The sequence below is a fragment of the Pan troglodytes genome, chromosome 1, assembly GCF_028858775.2.
Source record: "Pan troglodytes isolate AG18354 chromosome 1, NHGRI_mPanTro3-v2.0_pri, whole genome shotgun sequence".
NCBI classification, from domain to species: domain Eukaryota; kingdom Metazoa; phylum Chordata; class Mammalia; order Primates; family Hominidae; genus Pan; species Pan troglodytes.
Genome location: NC_072398.2, coordinates 181,153,212 through 181,173,089, shown reverse-complemented (window position 1 = coordinate 181,173,089; position 19,878 = coordinate 181,153,212). Strand labels below are relative to the sequence as shown.

Below are 19,878 nucleotides of genomic sequence, written 5' to 3'. Positions count from 1 at the left end.
CTCTGAGGAAGCAATATTTAAGCTGAAATCTGAATACCAAGAAGTAAAGATGGTGTGGGGGGGTGATCAGAATTCCAGAAAAAAAAATTTGGCTGAATCAAACAGCCTAAAAACAAATATGGCCTGCTCTGGAAACAGGCAGAAAGTCACTATGGCTACAGCATTATTGGGAAGAGTAAGAATGTCATGAGGTGAAGTCAGAAAAGTAGTCAAGGGCCAGACCAAGTAGTCACTGATCACTTTGTAGTCAGGATAGGAAGTTCACATTATATTCTAACTCTGATGGGAAGCCAATGAAGGTATAAAATAGGGAAAGAATGAGATGTGATTTGAATATTTAAGAATATTTCTGAGTACTGTGTAAAGAATAGATAATGGGGGAGAAGAAACTTGAGTGAAAGGAAGCAAGAGGCCAGGCACGGTGGCTCACGCCTGTAATCCCAGTATTTTGGAAGGCCGAGGCGGGCGGATCACGAGGTCAGGAGATCAAGACCATCCTGGCTAACACGGTGAAACCCGTCTCTACTAAAAATACAAAAAATTGGCCGGGCGCGGTGGCAGACACCTGTAGTCCCAGCTACTCAGGAGGCTGAGGCAGGAGAATGGCGTGAACCCGGGAGGCGGAGCTTGCAGTGAGCCAAGATAGCGCCACTGCAGTCCAGCCTGGACGAAAGAGTGAGACTCCGTCTCAAAAAAAAAAAAAAAAGAAAGAAAGAAAGAAAGAAAGGAAGGAAGCAAGAGCAACATATGTTAACTGCTTGAATAAGGGAGGCAGACAGAAAATAAATTAATGGATTCAGGATATTTAAGCACAATAATAATTCTTAATGGACTGATGGATGAATGGATGGATGGATGGATTATGAACTATTAGATATGTACTCAAGATTTATAAAGATTAAAGATACGTAAGCTGAACCTTGGAAAATGCCTTATAGGTCACGTGTGGAGGAAAATAAGATAGGTCAGTCCGAGACAGGGGGAGAATGAAGATGTTGTAATCACAGCTGCCAGGGTAAGACAGTATTGGAAAGTAAGAGTAATCATTAGAAATGTCATGTTGCACAGGAATCAAAAGCTAAAACAAAACTATCAAATTACATCAGTATGCCCCTGGCAACCCTTCAAAGAACAATCTTGCTGGAGTGGCCAGGATACAAATCAGACTATAAAAAATAAAGATGTAACGGTATATAGTGACATTTCCATTTTTACTGGAAATCTTTCCAAAATCATCTCACACATAATTAAATCTTATTATTATTATAATTTAAGATCTGGAAAACATGTGCGGAACGGTGCAGGTTTGTTACACATTTATACATGTGCCACGGTGGTTTGATGTACCCATCAACTCATCATGTATATTAGGTATTTCTCCCAATGCTATCCCTCCCCTAGGCCCCCACCCCCTCAACAGGCCCTGGTGTGTGATGATCCCTCCCTGAGGCCATGTGTTCTCATTGTTCAACTCCCACTAATGAGTGAAAATATGCACTGTTTGCTTTTCTCTTCCTGTGTTAGTTTGCTGAGAATGATGGTTTCCAGCTTCATCCATGTCCCTGCAAAGGACATGAATTCACCATTTTTTATGTCTGCATAGTATTCCATGGTGTATATGTGCACATTTTCTTTATCCAGCCTATCATTAGTGGGCATTTGGGTTAGTTCCAAGTCTTTGCTATTGTGAACAGTGCTGCAATAAACATACGTGTGCATGTGTCTTTACAGCAGAATGATTTATAATCCTTCGGGTATATACCCAGTAGTGGGATTGCTGGGTCCAATGGTATTTCTGGTTCTAGATCCTTGAGGAATCACCACACTGTTTTCCACAATGGTTGAACTAATTTACACTCCCACCAACAGTGTAAAAGTGTTCCTATTTCTCCACATCCTCTCCAGCATGTTATCTCCTGACTTTTTAATGATCACCATTCTAACTGCCATGATGTGGTATCTCATTATGGTTTTGATTTGCATTTCTCTAATGACCAGTGACGATGAGCTTTTTTTACATATATTAGTTGGCTACATAAATAAATGTCTCCTTTTAAGAGCTGTCTCTTCATATCCTTCACTCACTTGCTCATGGGGTTGTTTTTTCTTCTAAATTTAAGTTCTTTGTAGATTCTGGATATTAGCCCTTTATCAGATGGATAGAATGCAAATTTTTTCTCCAATTTTGTGAGTTGCCTGTTCACTCTGATGACAGTTTCCTTTGCTGTGCAGAAGCTCTTTAGTTTAATTAGATCCCATTTGTCAATTTTGGCTTTTGTTGCCATTGCTTTTGGTGTTTCAGTCATGAAGTCTTTGCCCATGCCTATGTCTTGAATGGTATTGCCTAGGTTTTCTTCTAGGGTTGGTATGGTTTTAGGTCTTACATTTAAGTCTTTAATCCTTCATGAGTTAATTTTTGTATAAGGTGTAAGGAAGGGGTCCAGTTTCAGTTTTCTGCATATGGCTAGTCAGTTTTCCTAACACCATTTATTAAATAGGGAATCCTTTCCCCATTGCTTGTTTTTCTCAGGTTTGTCAAAGATCAGATGGTTGTAGATGTGTGGTGTTATTTCTGAGGCCTCTGTTCTGTTCTGTTGCTCTATATATCTGTTTTGGTACCAGTGCCATGCTGTTTCGGTTATTGTAGCTTTGTAATATATTTTGAAGTCAGGTAGCTTGATGCTTCCAGCTTTGTTCTTTTTGCTTGGGATTGTCTTGGCTATGCAGACTCTTTTTTGGTTCCAAATGAAATTTAAAGTAGTTTTTTCTAATTCTGTGAAGAAAGTCAATGGTAGTTTGATGGGGATAGCACTGAATCTATAAATTACTTTGGGCAGTATGGCCATTTTCACAATACTGATTCTTCCTATCCATGAGCATGGAATGTTTTCCCATTCGTTTGTGTCCTCTCTTATTTCCTTGAGCAGTGGTTTGTAGTTCTCCTTGAAGAGGTCCTTCACATCCCTTGTAAGTTGTATTCCTAGGTATTTTGTTCTCTTTATAGCAGTTGTGAATGGGAGTTCACTTATGATTTGGCTCTCTGTTTGTCTATTATTGGTGTATAGGAACGCTTGTGATTTTTGCATATTGATTTTGTATCCTGAGACTTTGCTGAAGTTGCTTCAGCAAACTAAGGAGATTTGGGGCTGACACAATGGAGTTTTCTAAATATACAATCATGTCAATATGCAAATAGAGACAATTAGACTTCCTCTCTTCATATTTGAATACCCTTTATTTCTTTCTCTTGCCTAATTGCCCTGGCCAGAACTTCCAATAATATGTTGAATAGGAGTGGTGAGAGAAGGCATCCTTGTCCTGTACTGGTTTCAAAGGGAATTCTTCCAGCATTTGCCCATTCAGTATGATACTGGCTGTGGGTTTGTCATAAATAGCTCTTACTGTTTTGAGATATGTTCCATCAATACCTGGTTTATTGAGAGTTTTTAGCATTAAGGGGTGTTGAATTTTATTGAAGGCCTTTTCTGCATCTATGGAGATAATTGTGGCTGTTGTCATTGGTTCTGTTTATGTGATGAATTACATTTATTAATTTGCATATGTTGAACCAGCCTTGCATCCCAGGGATGAAGCGGACTAGATCGTGGTGGATAAGCTTTTTTTTTTTAATTTTATTTTATTATTATTATACTTTAACTTTTAGGGTACATGTGCACAATGTGCAGGTTAGTTACATATGTATACATGTGACATGCTGGTGTGCTGCACCCATTAACTCATCATTTAGCATTAGGTATATCTCCTAATGCTATCCCTCCCCCCTTCCCCCACCCCACAGCAGTCCCCAGAGTGTGATGTTCCCCTTCCTGTGTCCATGTGTTCTCATTGTTCAATTCCCACCTATGAGTGAGAATACGCGGTGTTTGGTTTTTTGTTCTTGCGATAGTTTACTGAGAATGATGATTTCCAATTTCATCCATGTCCCTACAAAGGACATGAACTCATCATTTTTTATGGCTGCATAGTATTCTATGGTGTATATATGCCACATTTTCTTAATCCAGTCTATCATTGTTGGACATTTGGGTTGGTTCCAAGTCTTTGCTATTGTGAATAGTGCCACAATAAACATACGTGTGCATGTGTCTTTATAGCAGCATGATTTATAGTCCTTTGGGTATATACCCAGTAATGGGATGGCTGGGTCAAATGGTATTTCTAGTTCTAGATCCCTGAGGAATCGCCACACCGACTTCCACAATGGTTGAACTAGTTCACAGTCCCACCAACAGTGTAAAAGTGTTCCTATTTCTCCACATCCTCTCCAGCACCTGTTGTTTCCTGACTTTTTAATGATTGCCATTCTAACTGGTGTGAGATGGTATCTCATTGTGGTTTTGATTTGCATTTCTCTGATAGCCAATGATGGTGAGCATTTTTTCATGTGTTTTTTGGCTGCATAAATGTCTTCTTTTGAGAAGTGTCTGTTCATGTCCTTCACCCACTTTTTGATGGGGTTGTTTGTTTTTTTCTTGTAAATTTGTTTGAGTTCATTGTAGATTCTGGATATTAGCCCTTTGTCAGATGAGTAGGTTGCAAAAATTTTCTCCCATTTTGTAGGTTGCCTGTTCACCCTGATGGTAGTTCCTTTTGCTGTGCAGAAGCTCTTTAGTTTAATTAGATCCCATTTGTCAATTTTGGCTTTTGTTGCCATTGCTTTTGGTGTTTTATACATGAAGTCCTTGCCCGTGCCTATGTCCTGAATGGTAATGCCTAGGTTTTCTTCTAGGGTTTTTATGGTTTTAGGTCTAACGTTTAAGTCTTTAATCCATCTTGAATTAATTTTTGTATAAGGTGTAAGGAAGGGATCCAATTTCAGCTTTCTACATATGGCTAGCCAGTTTTCCAAGCACCATTTATTAAATAGGGAATCCTTTCCCCATTGCTTGTTTTTCTCAGGTTTGTCAAAGATCAGATAGTTGTAGATATGCAGCGTTATTTCTGAGGGCTCTGTTCTGTTCCATTGATCTATATCTCTGTTTTGGTACCAGTACCATGCTGTTTTGGTTACTGTAGCCTTGTAGTATAGTTTGAAGTCAGGTAGCATGATGCCTCCAGCTTTGTTCTTTTGGCTTAGGATTGACTTGGCGATGCGGGCTCTTTTTTGGTGCCATATGAACTTTAAAGTAGTTTTTTCCAATTCTGTGAAGAAAGTCATTGGTAGCTTGATGGGGATGGCATTGAATCTATAAATTACCTTGGGCAGTATGGCCATTTTCACGATATTGATTCTTCCTACCCATGAGCATGGAATGTTCTTCCATTTCTTTGTATCTTCTTTAATTTCATTGAGCAGTGGTTTGTAGTTCTCCTTGAAGAGGTCCTTCACGTCCATTGTAAGTTGGATTCCTAGGTATTTTATTCTCTTTGAAGCAATTGTGAATGGGAGTTCACTCATGATTTGGCTCTCTGTTTGTCTGTTATTGGTGTATAAGAATGCTTGTGATTTTTGTACATTGATTTTGTATCCTGAGACTTTGCTGAAGTTGCTTATCAGCTTAAGGAGATTTTGGGCTGAGACAATGGGGTTTTCTAGATATACAATCATGTCATCTGCAAACAGGGACAATTTGACTTCCTCTTTGTGCCTCTGGATTCAGTTTGCTAGGATTTTATTGAGGATTTTCGCATCGATGTTCATCAGGGATATTGGCCTGAAATTTTCTTTCTTTGTTGTGTCTCTGCCAGGTTTTGGTATCAGGATTATGATGGCCTGATAAAATGAGTTAAGAAGGAGTCCTTCTTTTTCTATTGTTTGGAATAGTTTCAGAAGGAATGGTACCAGCTACTCTTTGTACCTCTGGTAGAATTCAGCAGTGAATCTGTCTGTTCCTAGGCTTTTTTGGTTGGTACATTATTAATTATTGCCTCAATTTCAGAACCTCTTATTGGTCTATTCAGGGATTCAACTTCCTCCTGGTTTAGTCTTGGGAGGGTGTATGTGTCCAGGAATTTATCCATTTCTTCTAGATATTCTAATTTATTTGCGAAGAAGTGTTTATGGTATTCTCCGATGGTAGTTTGTATTTCTGTGGGATCCGTGGTGATATCCCCTTTAGCATTTATTATTGTGTCTATTTGATTCGTCTTGCTTTTCTTCTTTATTAGTCTGGCTAGATGTCTACCTATTCTGTTAATCTTTTTAAAAAATCAGTTCCTGGATTCATTGAAGGGTTTTTTGTGTCTTGATCTCCTTCAGTTCTGCTCTGATCTTAGTTATTTCTTGTCTTCTGTTAGCTTTTAAATGTTTTCTTTTGATTCTCTAGTTCTTTTAATTGTTATGTTAGGTGTCAATTTTAGATCTTTCCCACTTTCTTCTGTGGGCATTTAGTGGTATAAATTTCCCTCTAAACAATGCTTTAACTGTGTCTTGGAGATTCTGGTACATTATCTCTTTTTTCTCATTGGTTTCAAAGAACTTATTTATTTCTGCCTTAATTTCATTATTTACTCTGTAGTCATTCAGGAGCAGGTTGTTCAGTTTCCATATAGCTGTGTGGTTTTGAGTGAGTTTCTTAATCCTGAGTTCTAATTTGATTACACTGTGGTTTGAGAGAATGTTTGTTATAATTTCCATTCTTTTGCATTTGCTGAGGAATGTTTTACTTCCAATTATGTAGTCAATTTTATAACAAGTGTGATATGGTGGGGAGAAGAATGTATATTCTATTGATTTGGGGTGGAGAGTTCTGTCGATGTCTATTAGGTCCACTTGGTCAAGAGCTGAGTTCAAGTCCTGAATATCCTTGTTAATTTTCTGTCTGTTGATCTGTCTAATATTGACAGTGAGGTGTTGAAGGCTCCCACTATTATTGTGTGGGAGGCTACATCTCTTTGTAGGTCTCTAAGAACTTGCTTCATGAATCTTAGTGCTCCTATATTGGGTGCATATGTATTTAGGATAGTTAGCTCTTCTTGTCGCATTGATCCCTTTACCATTATGTATTACTCTTCTTTGTCTTTTTTGATCTTTGTTGGTTTAAAGTCTGTTTTTTCTGGGACTGGGATTGCAACCCCTGCTTTTTTTTTCCTATCCATTTGCTTGGTAAATATTCCTCCATCCCTTTATTTTGAGCCTATGTGTGTCTTTGCATGTGAGACGGGTCTCCTGAATACAGCACACTGATGGGTGTTGACTCTTTATCCAACTTGCCAGTCTGTGTCTTTTAATTGAGACATTTAGCCCATTTGCATTTCAGGTTAACATTGCTATGTGTGAGGTTGATCCTGTCATTATGATGCTACCTGGTTATTTTGCCCATTAGTTGATGCAGTTTCTTCATAGTGTCAATGGTCTTTACAATTTGGTATGTTTTTGCAGTGGCTGGTACCAGTTTTTCCTTTCCATATTTAGTGCTTCCTTCACGAGCTCTTGTAAGGCAGGCCTGGTGGTGACAAAATCTCTCAGCATTTGCTTATCTGTAGAGGATTTTATTTCTCCTTCACTTATGAAGCTTAGTTTGACTGGATATGAAATTCTGGGTTAAAAATTCTTTTCTTTAAGAATGTTGAATATTGGCCCCCACCCTCTTCTGGTTCTGGCTTCTAGGATTTCTGCAGAGAGATCTGCTGTTAGTCTGATGGGCTTCCCTCTGTGGGTAACCCAACCTTTCTCTCTGGCTGCCCTTAACATTTTTTCCTTTATTTTAACCTTAGTAAATCTGACGATTATGTTTCTTGGGGTTGCTCTTCTCAAGGGGTATCTTTGTGGTGTTCTCTGTATTTCCTAATTTGAATACTGGCCTGTCTTGCTAGGTTGGGAAGTTCTCCTGAATAATATCCTGAAGTGTGTTTTCCAACTTGGTTCCATTCTCCCTATCACTTTCAGGTATACCAATCAAACACAGGTTTGGTCTTTTCACATAGTCCCATGTTTCTTGGAGGCTTTGTTCATTCCTTTTCATTCTTTTTCACTAATATTGTCTTCATGGTTTATTTCATTAAGTTGATCTTCAATCTCTGATATTCTTTTTCCGCTTGATCAATTCATCTATTGATACTTGTGTATGCTTCACAAAGTTCTCATCCTGTGTTTTTCAGCTCCATCAGGTCATTTATGTTCTTCTCTAAACTGATTATTCTACTTAGCAATTCCTCTGTCCTTTTTGCAAGAGTCTTAGCTTCCTTGCGTTGGGTTAGAACATGCTCCTTTAGCTCAGAGGAGTTTGTTATTACCCACCTTCTGAAGCCTACTTCTGTCAATTCATCAAACTCATTCTCTGTCTAGTTTTGTTCCCTTGCTGGCGAGGAGTTATGATCCTTTGGAGGAGAAGAGGTGTTCTGGTTTTTGGAATTTTCAGCCTTTTTACACTGGTTTTTCCTCATCTTCGTGTATTTATCTACCTTTGGTCTTTGACATTGGTGACCTTAGGATGGGGTTGTTGTGTGGATGTCCTTTTTGTTGATGTTGATGCTATTCCTTTCTGTTTGTTAGTTTTCCTTTTAAGAGTCAGACCCCTCTGCTGTAGGTCTGCTAGAGTTTGCTGAAGGTCCACTCCAGACCCGTTTGCCTGAGTATCACCAGCGGAGGCTGCAGAACAGCTAAGATTGCTGCTTGCTCTTTCCTCAGGAAGCTTCATTCCAGAAAGGCACCTGCCAGATGCCAAACGGAGCTCTCCTGTATGAGGTGTCTCCCCATCAGGAGTCATGGGTGTCAGGAACTTACTTGAGGAGGCAGTCTGCCCCTTAGCAGAGCTCAAGCACTGTGCTGGAGGATCCACTGCTATCTTCAGAGCCTGCAAGCAGGAACGTTTGAGTCTGTTGAAGCTGCGCCCACAGCCGCCCCTTCCCCCCAGGTGCTCTGTCCAAGGGAGATGGGAGTTTTATCTATAAGCCCCTGACTGGGACTTCGGCCTTTCTTTCAGAGATGCCCCGCCCAGAGAGGAGGATTCTAGAGATGCAGTCTGGCTATAGCCACTTTGCTGAGCTGCGATTGGCTCCAACCAGTTCAAACTTCCTGGCAGCTTTGTTTATACTGTGAGGGGACCAGAACACTCTTTCCAAAATCTGTGTAGCCCTTAAGTCTGTATACATAAACTCCATTTTAAAATGTTAAAAACTGGTCACGAACACAATTCACCAAGGTGGTATGAAATAATTAAGCATGACCTAGGTCAGTAAATTGCAAGGTTGGCAACACACTGCTCCATTAGTGTCAACTATGACAATTAAAACAGAGCTTCTCCTGGCCAGATGCGGTGGCTCACACCTGTAATCCCAGCACTTTGGGAGGCCAAGGCAGGTGGATCACGAGGTCAGGAGATCGGACCATCCTGGCTAACACAGTGAAACCCCGTCTCTACTAAAAATACAAAAAATTAGCCAAGTGTGGTGGCAGGCACCTGTAGTTCCAGCTACTCGGGAGGCTGAGGCAGGAGAATGGCATGAACCTGAGAGGCAGAGCTTGCAGTAAGCTGAGATCGTGCCACTGCACTCCAGCCTGGGCGACAGAGTAAGACTCCATCTCAAAACAAACAAACAAAAAAATAGCTTCTCCTAAGGTTTAGCAAATCATGCCAACTACTATAGCCCTGAGCTATTGGAAGCAGAAGGTGGTGAGTGAAGATCCAACCCCATCATTTATAGTAACCCCAGGGAATCAATGAGAAAGGTTTCTTGCCCTCAACATTGAGGAATGAATCAAAAATGGGTCAGTGAAAGAGCTCATGCCAGGTAGTTCAATAAAAGGAATTTACTATGGGAAACTAGTTGCTCAACTATTGGGAAAGCCAAAAGGCCAAATGGGGAGAGTGGGAAAAAATAACACAGAGATTAACAACAGTGAGAAGTGTCTAGTGTACTCATAGACAGAAGGGCAAAGACAAAAGCTATTGATATCCTGAGAGCTCCGGCTATCCAACAATGATGATATCACAAGAAAGGAGTTGTTTGGCAAAACCATGAATGTAGGTGTAGCCACTGCTGGAGATGCCACCCAAAAGAGAAAGAAAAAGAAATACCTAGGCTTCTTCCTTCTTCCTGCCCTACAGACACCTGCAAGAGGTTCCTCGTAGCTGAGGTAGCTAGAAGCCAGTTGACAACGAAGCCTGGGAAATGTGATTTTCAGAATTTTGTCCCTAACACTACAGAGCAAAGGTGGAAAATGGAATTAATTGCAAATAGTCAAATGACCTGCACAAGATATTCCTAAACCTTCAGATGCCAACTCAATTTGAAAGCTGTATGATAACCCATAATTTGTACAGATTTTTCAATACTGAAGTATATTATAAAAATATTATTATTTTATGGAGCATGAAGAATAAAAACATAGATAACATTCTAGTTTGCTAGTTAATATTTCTTCAAGTGTTATTTACAAATGGGAAGCAATAACAGTAAGTAAAAAGTAAATTTTAACTGAAAATTATCATGTTCTGGTTATCACTAGAAAAATTATGTCTTAGAATTTACACTAATACATACACATACTATAATCATTCTAGTGGTACCTTAAATTGTTATTTAAAAAAAACTCAACCATATTTAATAAGATGATGTGTCTCCTTTTGTGATTATTTTACTACTAAAGCATAAGAGGGTGGTTTATGTGCATCGTAAGTCCCCTTCAAAGCTGTTTCTCAGATTACTTGAAAAGAGCAGTTGAAGAGGCATGCAAACAGGTTTCAATATGCCCAGTTCATATTTCTTCAATTGTGCTTTCCAAGGCCTTTAAGTTTAGCTGTTACTATAGAAAATACCATCATTCTTAGAGGAAAATTATTTGGGAATGAAATATTTCAATTCCTCCTTGTTAAGAAAGTAGAGAAAATAGGAAAGAAAAATATATACCAGTAGATACATAACTGCTATATCAAAATATAATTCAGTAAGGAGGTCAGTAATCTTATAAACAAATTAAAACTATATTATAATAGAAGTTCAGATTTGTTTCAATTATGAGTCAGAAACAAGGAACAGAATTAAATTTTTGGTCTACAGTTACAGAGTTACCAATATTTCTCCAGCAGAATTTCTAGACATAGTGAAACTCTCCTTTATATTTAATAACCATGCTTTTTTCCTCCTAAATGTCCTATTTTTTCTCTAAATGAGATAATGGCCTTATAAGGTGGCATGTTCTGGCATAAAGTAACAGTATTAGTAAAAATGAAATTTCTATCAGATCTCATGTTAAAGAGGTCATCAAATGAAAGCATTTGGATTTTATCCTGAAAACAATGGGGAGCCATGACAGATTTTGAGGAATAATGTAATGTAATCAGACTATTTGCATTTTAACTTTGGTTGCATAGTGGAGCATGGACCAGAGAGAGGTGGAGTAGTTAGAAAGCTGTTGTACAAGTCCAAGGGGACCCATGTTGAGGACCTTATATAGGATAGAAGCTACACGGTTAAAACAGTTGTGAGATATTATCCTCATACATTTAGGTGTTGTGATATATTACAATCATCCATTTAATTACAAAAAGAGGGAAACAAGAATGCATTGTACAATACTTTCTCCTATTATAATTCTATTAGGGAAATTCCACGAGGGACAAGAAGCTAAACCCACTGGTCAGGACAAAAATTTTGGGGTAGTAAAACAAACAGGGCAGCAATACATATAATTCAGGAGGATCCACAAGACAGAGCTGTGATAAAGGGTGAGATTATAGAGAGGAACCCAACAAACAGGGAGATACATACAAGCCAGATTCAGAGTGTGGACATAGGTACATTTGGTAGAATTTGGCTATAAATATGTCTGGTCCAGGGTTTTTTTTTGGTTGGTAGTCTTTTTATTATTGATTCAGTTTCAGAACTCAATATTGGTCTATTCAGAATTTCAATCTCTTTCTGATTCAATCTTGGGACATAGTGTGCTTCCAGGAATTTAACCATTTACTCTGCACTTTCTAATTGGTTTACATAAAGTTGTTCATAGTAGTCTCTGGGGATTTTTGTATTTCTGTGGGAATAGTTGTAATGTTGTATTTGTCATTCCTGATTGTACTTAAGTGGATATTTTTTTCTTTGTTTATCTAGCTAGCAGTCTATCGATCTTGTTTACTCTTTCAAAAAATGAACCCATGGTTTCATTGATGGTTTGTATAGATTTAATAACTAGTATCAATCCTAGTGAAACTATTCCAAAAAACTGAGAAGGAGGGACTCCTCCCTAACTCATTCTATGAAGCCACTCTCAGCCTAGTACCAAAAACTGGCACAGACAGACATGACAAAGAAAGGAAACTTCAGGTCAATATCGCCAGTGAATGCAGACACAAAAATTCTCAATGAAATACTAGAAAACTGAATCCAACAGCCCATCAAAAAGCTAATTCACCACAATCAAGCAGGCTTTATTCCCAGGATGAAGTCAATAAGTGTTATCTACCACATGAACAGAATTAAAAGCAAAAATCATATGACCATCTCAATAGAGAAAGAAAAAGTTTTCCATAAAATCCAATATCCCTTCATGATAAAAACCCTCAACAGGCAGACTTGTTATCAAACAGACATACCTCAACATAATAAGAGCCATCTCTGGCAAACCTATAGCCAACACCATACTGAATAGGAATAAGCCGGAAGCATTCACATTAAGAAATGGAACAAGACAAGGATGCCCACTCTCACCACTCTTATTTTACACAGTACTAGAAGTCCTAGCCAAAGCAGTCAGGCAAGAGAAAGCAATAAGAGGCATCCAAACAGGAACAGAAGAAGTTAAACTATGTCTTGTCACTTGCAATATGACTGTATACTTAGAAAACCCTAGAGACTCCAGCAAAGGGCTCTTAAAACTGACAAACTATTTTATCAAGGTTTCACAATATCAACATACAAAAATCAGTAGCATCTCTATACACCAATAAGCATCCAGAATGGGAATCAAATCCAGAACACAATTCCATTTATTATACACTAGCCACAAAAAAATGAAATACACAGGACTACAGCTTAAACAACTGGTTAACTGAGGCAACTACAAAACACTGCTGAAAGAAATCAGAGATGACACAAATAAATGGAAAGACATACCATGCTCATTGATTGGAACTATCAGTATCATTAACATGGCCATACTGTCCAAAACAACTTATAAATTCAATGTTATTTCAACCAAATTACCAACATCATTTTTCACAGAATTAGAAAAAAATCGTAAAATTCATATGGAACCAAAAAAGAGTCCAAATACCCAAAGTAATCCTAAGAAAAAAGAACAAGGCTGGAGAAATCATACTATCTAACTTCAAACTATACTCTAAGGCTACAGTAACCGAAACAGTATGGTGCTGGTACTAAAATGGATACAGAGATCAATGGAACAGAATAGAAAATAGAGGCAGAAGAAATTTCTAAGTGGCAAAGCATACAAGAGGTGACTTGGGTGCTGTTAAAGGCATTCAGTTTTATAAGGGAAGCAGAGCATAAAAGTTCAGAAAATTTGCAGTCTGACAATGTGATAAAAAAAAAAAAATCCCACCGGCACCACGGCCTTTGTCTCACAGTCAGGCGGAGCAGGGGCAGCCATTCCTGCCAGAAGCCAGGGCATGACCCCTGGGCTGCCTGTCTCCACAGACCCAGTGAGAATCTTGGCCTCCTCGAGCGTGTCCTCCACCTCGTACCTGGCCTCCTCCTTGCACACAGTCTCCTCTTCACACCCGGCCTCCTCTTTGCACCCAGCCCATATTCACGTGCAGCCTCCTCCTTGTGCCCAGCCTCTACTCATGCCTGGCCTCTACCTGCATGCCCGACCTCCTGAAGTCCGCGCCAAGCTCCCCAACCACAGCCTCTGCCTCTGAAAGGACCGCCCACACTGCATTGGAGGAGCATGTGACCTTTGAGGACATGGTGCTGGACTTCAGCCAGGAGGAGTGGAGGCAGCTGGAGCCTGCCCAGAGGGCCCTGTACTATGATGTAATGCTGGACGCCTTCAGGCTTCTGGTCTCTGTGGGACATTGGTTACCAAAGCCAAACATCACCTCCCTGCTGGAGCAAGAGGCAGAGCCATGGGCGGTGGACTCTGGAGTTCCCCAAGGCATGTACCCAGGTGAGACGGGAGCCCTTCAGGGCTGAGAGAAGTCTGTCCATGCTTGCTCCCTGGTTTCTCTGTCTGCATGTGCTCTCTAATTCTTCAGAGCAAATTTACTACTCAGTCTTAATTCTTCACAGCAAATTTACTACTCAGTCTTAGTGAAGATTTACCAAGCACCCATTTTGCTGTGAGTGACGACACCAAGTCCTCATCTCCACTGAATTTACATTCTTGGTGAGGGAGTGGGGGAGACAAACAATAAATCGGTAAAACAATAATAATAATAAAATGAGTTGGATGATTACAGATTGTGATGAATGCTGAGAAAATGAAAATGAGTGATGAGGTAGACTAGGATGGGGGTGAGGAGACTTTAGCAGAGAGATGAGGGATAGCCTCTCTAAGGAGGTGACATGTGACTTGAAGCCTGAGCCATGAGGCAGTCTGAGAGAATACTAGTATTTCAGGCAGAGGAAACAGCAGGTGCAAAGGCCTGAAGTGATGCATCAGTCAGTTCTCGCATAGTAAAAGCACTCTGACCTCAGTGGCTTAAACCAAATAATTGTTTATAATTCATATGTCTGTGGGACAGTGGATCCAGGCTGGGCCCTGACATGTGCCTGTAGGGTGATTGATAGGTAGCAGAGATATCCCAGCCCACTGACAGGAAATTTCCCATTGGCATCAGGTGGGAAGAGTGGCCTGTCACCAGAGTCCAGGAGGAATGGCCAATGTGGGAGAGGGTCACATTAGGGTCCCTCCACATCAATAACAGTCAGCACTTACCCAGTTTATTAGCTTCCTGTTGCTTCTCCTGCAACAAGATACAATTGACCCTTGAACAACATGAGTTTGAACTGTGTGGGTCCATTTATACATGGATTTTCTTCTGCCTCAGCCCCCTCTGAGACAGCAAGACCAACCCCTCCTCCTACTCCTCCTCAGCCTACTCACGGTGAAGACAATGAGGATGAAGATCTTCATGGTGATCCACATCCATTTAATGCATAGTAAATATATTTTCTCTTCCTTATGATTTTTAATAGCATCTTCTTTTCTCTAGATTACTTTAATATATTATATAATACATATACAAAATATGTGTTAACTAAGGGCTGGGAGCAGTGGCTCACACCTATGGTCCCAGCACTCTGGGAGGCCGAGGCAGGTGGATCATTTGAGGTCAGGAGTTCAAGACCTGGCCAAAATGGTGAAACCCCATCTCTACAAAAAAAACAACAACAACAAACAAAAAACTGGCTGGACGTGGTGGCGCGTGCCTGTGGTCCCGGCTGCTCATGAGGCTGAGGCAGGAGAATTGCTTGAACCCAGGAGGCGGAGGTTGCAGTGAGCCAAGATCGTGCCACTGTGCTCCAGCCTGGGTGACAGAGTGAGATCACGTCTCAAAAGAAGTGTTAACTATTGATTTTATCAGTATGGTCAACAGTAAACTATTAATAGTTAAGTTTGGGGGGAGTCAAAAGCTATACACAGATTTTCTATTGCACTGGGGTCAGTGTCCCTAGCTCCCTCATTGTTCAAGGGTCAACAATACTACAAACTTCGTAGCATAAAGCAAAGCGAATTATCTTAAAGCTCTGGAGATCAGAAGTTCAAAATCGGTCTCACTGGGCTATAATAAAGATGTCAGCAGGGCATCATTCCTTTTGGAGGCTCTAGGGAAAGAAAGAATCCATTTCTTTCTTTATTTCCTTTTTGCTTTTTAAGAGACAGGGTGTTGCTCTCTTGCCCAGGCTAGAGTGCAGTGGTATGAGCATGGTTCACAGCAACCTCAACCTTCTGGGCTCGGGTGATCCTCCTGCCTCGGCCTCCTGAGTAGCTGGGACTGCAGGTGTGTGTCACCATGCCTAGCTAATTTTGTGTGTGTGTGTGTGTGTGTGTGTGGAGATGGGGACTCAGCATTTTGCCCAGGCATGTCTTGAACTCCCAGGCTCAGGCAGTCCTCCTGCCGTGGCTGCCCAAAGTGTTAAGATTACAGGCATGAGGCCCTGTGCCTGGCTAAGAATCCATTTATTTGCAATTTTCAGCTTCTAGAGGCACCCACATTCATTGGCTATGGCCTTGTCCATCTTCACAGTCAGTAAGGGGTGGTCAAGTCTCACATCTTATTCACTCTGACTGTGACCCTTCTGCCTCTTTTCCACATTTAAGGACACTTGTGATTACACAGGTCCACTCAGATAATCCAGTATAATTTCTCTATCTTAATGTCAGCTGATTAGCAATGTTAATTCCTCCCTCCCATATAATTGGAAACATACAGGTTCTAGGGTTAAGATGTGGGCATCTTGGGAAGCCACTATTCTGCCAGTCACCCCTGGCTTACCTTTTTTTAAAAAATTGAACTTTTCACTGAAGTATAACAATATGGGGAAGGTACCCACATCACCCCTCTAGGCCACTGTGGGGTCAGGGTAGGGGCAGCATGCACCCAGGTCATGGCTGTGCAGAGATGGCTGGGTAGCAGGGCAAAAAGGGAGTCCTGCCAGGAAGCAGGAGGAAGGAGTGCATTTGTTCATTCATTAAGCATGTATATTGAGGTCTTGCTATGGGATAGAGATACAGTGGTGAGCAAGGTGGACAGAAACTCCTACTCTCAGGGGGTTCCCATTTAGTGAAACAGACAAAATAAGGCAGATCAAAGTACTTTAATACACCAAGGGTCATTTATCTTCCTCCTAGTGATGCATGTTGCAGCTATTCCTGTTTGTGGGAAGCAGATAAGCTCCTTTACATCTAGAGTGAGATGGCACAACAGCATATGCTGCCAGGAAGAAGCTGGGTGTCAGCAGACTTTCCCCATGCAGCACCTTTTTCTCTGTTGCCACCTGGCATCATGGAGGCCACTGTAGCTGGGGCCTGGCTGCCACATTGCTCCTTCCAAGTCCAGTGCATCTGTGCATCTGAGTGCTCTCTCCTGGGCATCCCCTCTGCACCCGCCTCTGTGCTCCCCTCACAGACTCCACCCATATTCCTTGTGCCAACTGTTTTTTCCTTCCTCTCCTCTTCCTTTCCTTATTCTGTTCTTTCCTCTTCCTTTCCTTATTCCTTATTTTCCTCTTCCTTATTCTGTTTTTCCCTCTCTCTCTTCCTTTCCTGGTTTGCAAAACTATATTTTTAAATAGTCAAAGCCACTTGCACCTTGAACATTTCAAAATCATTAGTTTCATCCTTCCTCTTCCCATCTCACCACAAACTCTTTTGCCCTGGAACAGAGATTAAGGGACATTTCCAGTTTTTGCTTCTTTCAGACTTGGAAACTAGACCCAAAGTCAAACTGTCAGTTCTAAAGCAAAGTATCTCTGAAGAAATATCCAACAATGTCATCTTGGTAGAAAGATTCCTGTGGGATGGTCTGTGGTACTGCAGGGGTGAAGATACTGTGGGCCACTGGGAATGGAGTTGTGAGAGCCTAGAGAGCCTGGCAGTGCTGGCGGCCTTGATGCCTTTGAAGATGCCTGTTCAGGAGCAGTGGCAGAGGAATGGGTTTGGGGAAAACAAGTCTGAACCCTGATTTCCTACATCAACCAATGACTCCTGAACAACAAGGCCCCCACACGTGGGGAACACGTGGAAAAAGGGAGAAGCCAGACCTAAATGCTCTACAGAAAACCTATGTAAAAGAGAAACCCTACAAATGTCAGGAATGTGGAAAGGCCTTTAGTCACAGCTCAGCACTTACCCAACACCACCGTACGCACACAGGACAGAGACCTTATGAATGTCACAAATGAGGAAAAGTCTTCCGAAACAGCTCGGCACTTACCAAACACCAGAGAATCCACACTGGGGAGAAACCCTATAAATGCATTCAGTGTGGGGGGACCTTCAACCAAATTGCCCCACTGATCCAGCACCAGAGAACTCACACAGGCGAGAAGCCCTATGAGTGCAGTGTATGTGGGAAATCCTTCAGTTTTATGTCCTCCTTTAGCCAACACAAGTGAACTCACACAAACGAGAAGCCCTATGAGCGCAACAAGTGTGGGAAAGCCTTCCAGCAAAGCGTCCACCTCACCCAGCACCTGCGAATCCACACTGGGGAGAAACCCTATCAGTGTGGTGAGTGTGGCAAGGCCTTGAGCCATAGCTAGTCCTTGACCAAACACCAGCAAATCCACACAGGGGAGAAGCCCTACGAGTGCCATGAGTGTGGAAAAGCCTTCACCCAGATCACACCACTGATTCAGCACCAGAGGACCCACACAGGAGAAAAGCCCTGTGAGTGCAGTGAGTGTGGGAAAGCCTTCAGCCAGAGCACATTCCTGACTGAGCATCAGAGGATTTACACGGGAGAGAAGCCCTATGGATGCAACGAGTGTGGGAAAACCTTCAGCCACAGCTCCTCACTTAGCCAGCAGGAGCGGATGCACACAGGAGAGAAGCCGTTTGACTGCAGTCAGTGTGGGAAGGCCTTCCTTCTGGCAGAGCACAAACCTCACACACCAGCAAATCCACACAGGGGAGAAGCCCTACAAATGCAATGACTGTAGCAAGGCATTCAGCCACAGCTTGTCCCTCACCAAACATCAGCGAAACCACACTGAGGAGAAGCCCTACAAATGCAACCAGTGTGGCAGAGCCTTCAGTCAGCTTGCTCCCCTCATTCAGCATCAGAGGATCCACACAGGAGAGAAACCCTATGAATGTAACCAGTGTAGCCAGAGCTCCCTTCTCATCGAACACCAGAGGATTCATACCAAGGAAAAGCCCTATGGGTTCAATAAGTGTGGGAAATCCTTCAACCACAGCTCCTCGCTCAGCCAGCACAAAAGGACACACACTGGGGAAAAGCCTTATGAGTGTCACGATTGTGGAAAGTCCTTTAGGCAGAGCACCCACCTCACACAGCACTGGAGGATCCACACAGGAGAGAAGCCATATGCATGCAGGGACTATGGAAAGACCTTTACACACAGCACCTCCCTTACCAAGCACCAGAGAACTCACACTGGATAAACCCACTCCACATGTGCTGGGGACATAGGAAGACCTTAAGACATAGCTCATCCCTTTCTAGATTTGACCCAATCATACACATGAGAAACATATGTCTTTATCAACAGGGTGGAAACAGACTAATACAAAAGTGAAGAGACAATCCACTGAAGGAAAGAAGTATCTCATGTACTCCATAAATATATACACCTATTAAATATTTTAATTTCAATCTTTGTGGTTACATGATAGGTGTATGACCAAGCTGAGAAACAACTCAAGGAGGCAACCCCATTTACAATAACTACAAAAAAAAATATCTAGGAATACATGTAACCAAGGAGATGAAAGATTTCTACTAGAAAAACTGCAAAACACGGATGAAAAAAATATAGATGACATAAACACATGAAAAAACATCCCATACTCATGGAGCAGAAGAATTAATACTGTTAAAGTGATCACACTGCCCAAAGCAAGCTACAGATTCAATGCAATACCTCTCAAAATACTGACATTATTTTTAACTGAACTAGATAAAGCAATCCTAAAATTCATATTGTACCCAAAGGAGCCCAAATAGCCAAAGCAGTTCTAAGCAAAAAGAACAAAGCTGGAGATATCAAATTATCTGGCATCAAATTACACATACTACAAGGCTTTATTAACCAAAACAGCATGGTACTGGTTTAAAAATAGACAACTAACATCAATTAAAGAATAGAGAACCCAGAAATAAAGCCACCTATCTCCAGCCAACTACACATACATTGGGAAGAGGACATTGTTTTCAATAAGCGGTACTGGTAATATTGGATTGCCACCTGCAGAAGAATGAAACTAGACTCCTATCTCTTGGCATACACAAAAATCAACTCAAGATGGATTAAAGACTTAAATGTAAG

General features: G+C 41.2%; 1 protein-coding gene and 1 pseudogene across 9 annotated transcripts in view; one reads left to right on the top strand and one right to left on the bottom strand.

Moving 5' to 3' along the window:
- AGBL4 (AGBL carboxypeptidase 4) overlaps positions 1 to 19,878 on the bottom strand; it is a 1,457,272-nt gene that overhangs the window by 1,286,022 nt on the left and 151,372 nt on the right. The window lies entirely within an intron of this gene.
- LOC134807877 (zinc finger protein 135-like) lies at positions 13,726 to 19,073 on the top strand (annotated as a pseudogene).